The following is a 2,137-nucleotide window of genomic DNA, read 5'->3' on the forward strand; positions in this document are numbered from 1 at the left end:
AATACTATACCATTATTTATATACAGAGTATTGATCTGCCTAAATTTAGCCTGATAGTCATAAGTGAACTTAATTACTTAATCTTACATTAGCCAGCATAATTTCAGTTTATTTAATCACTTTAAGATATTTCAATGTATCTTACTAATTTAACATACATTCCACTCGAACGTAATAGTACTAATCTTTTAGTCATTTCACTTTTATTCTACATATACACTTTTAGTAATGTCATACTAGTATATATATATATATATATATATATATATATATATATATATATATATATATATATATATATATATATATACATATACATATATATATATATATATATATATATATATATATATATATATATATATATATATATATATATATATATATATATGTGTGTGTGTGTGTGTGTGTGTGTGTGTGTGTGTGTGTGTGTGTGCGTGTTGCAGGAGTGTAACGTTTTATCAATAAAGTAAGACGAAATCCCTGACAACATGAATTCAACTTATCGGTAATATAAATGAACACAAGGAGTAAAACGGTAAGCTGATATAATACAGATATATTACTACCTCCTAATATGTTTTTGGAATATGACCCTGTGTCATCGATAGGTTCCATGGTGTAATGGTTAGCACTCTGGACTCTGAATCCAGCAATCCGAGTTCAAATCTCGGTGGAACCTAAGTTTATCTTTTCAATCCTAAAAATACTTTTTCTTAAAGTTTTATGTCGAACAGAAGACAAATGTACAGTAGTAGAAGCGAATATGAGAGGATACATTGTATGTAAATACACTATTGCTTAGAAATGGGTTAGTGCGAAATACGAATCTAGTTTCGCAATAGAGATGCAACTTAGTGCCCCTTTGCTGACAATTCAATAATGCGCACTTGAAAAGAGGAATCTCGCTAATTCTTTGCAACTATATTACGATTTTTTTTAAAAAAAGATATCTTGTAATTTCGACTTTGATTTATTAATTGCAATTAAAGAATTCCGCAACGTAAACACATTTCCTTTATGTCTTGATATTCCCTGCGGACCCTTACCTCTTCTCACTTTTCTACGCGAGGAGTCAATTACACTGCACTATATGTGTTTCATTATGAATATATGCATATATTAGTCGATGTCGGATCTAAATAGCGAATCACTGTTCTATCACGTGACCTCTACCATGACGACACTGATACTGACCAGCCCTCGATACCGTAGAAACTGTATTCGTACACATTTATTATAAAAGTCACTAATGTGCAAAGTATTAAGAGGTACACTTTACGATCTGATTGCTGTTATATAAATATGATCTTTTTCTTTTATAGTTGTTCTCTCTCTCTCTCTCTCTCTCTCTCTCTCTCTCTCTCTCTCTCTCTCTCCCTCTCTCTGTACTCAAATTTCATGCGTTATGGACACCGATTCAAAGCATAAACCTTCGTTATGGACACATTTTATATTGCGGACACCAAAAGTTGGTATCCACAGGGGACTCACCGCTAAATTATTCCTCTGATTCACGTATATGATGGTGATAGGAAACGAATAAACCTGCGTTGTAAAGCGTTTCCCGCCAAATGTGTGTATATTTATTTTTACTTTTCCATTCAGCAGCCAGTGTGTGCGAACCCGTCACACACAGACATATTGCGGATTCCGCGTGTCAGTGCCATTGGATACTGGAATAGCTCTCTTCCTATTGAGTATTATCGCCTAGCTCCTACTACCTCATGCACATGTTTTAGCAAAACAGTAAAGAATACGCATATACTACAACCTACTAATAAGTTTTTAGAAGATGACCCGTTGTAACCGATAGGTTCCATGGTGTAATGGTTAGCACTCTGGACTTTGAATCCAGCAATCCGAGTTCAAATCTCGGTGGAACCTATGTTCTTTCATTTTATTGAATTACTTTTGTCAAAGTTTCATGTGGAACAGGAGGCGAATGTACAGAAGAAGAAGCGACTTACAGTCCCTTACTTACAACTCAGTAATTCGTACTAACAACTATATATTACGTAAATCCTCTTCAACTACATTACGATCTTAACACTTAGAAATTTTGTTATTACGACTTTGTTTTCTTAATTTTTCACTTGCCGTCAAAGGACAAGGATAACCTAGGAATTGAAAGCTA

General features: G+C 33.6%; 2 non-coding genes across 2 annotated transcripts; both read left to right on the forward strand.

Moving 5' to 3' along the window:
• The first annotated feature begins 610 nt into the window (after positions 1-610).
• Positions 611-682, forward strand: Trnaq-cug (transfer RNA glutamine (anticodon CUG)). The gene has a single exon. It is a non-coding gene; the product is annotated as a tRNA-Gln (tRNA).
• A 1,133-nt stretch (positions 683-1,815) lies between these two features.
• Trnaq-uug (transfer RNA glutamine (anticodon UUG)) lies at positions 1,816-1,887 on the forward strand. Its single transcript has one exon. It is a non-coding gene; the product is annotated as a tRNA-Gln (tRNA).
• Positions 1,888-2,137: the final 250 nt, after the last annotated feature.

Source organism: Sinohyriopsis cumingii, chromosome 17 (genome assembly GCF_028554795.1).
Source record: "Sinohyriopsis cumingii isolate HCF-2022 chromosome 17, ASM2855479v2, whole genome shotgun sequence".
Classification (NCBI taxonomy): domain Eukaryota; kingdom Metazoa; phylum Mollusca; class Bivalvia; order Unionida; family Unionidae; genus Sinohyriopsis; species Sinohyriopsis cumingii.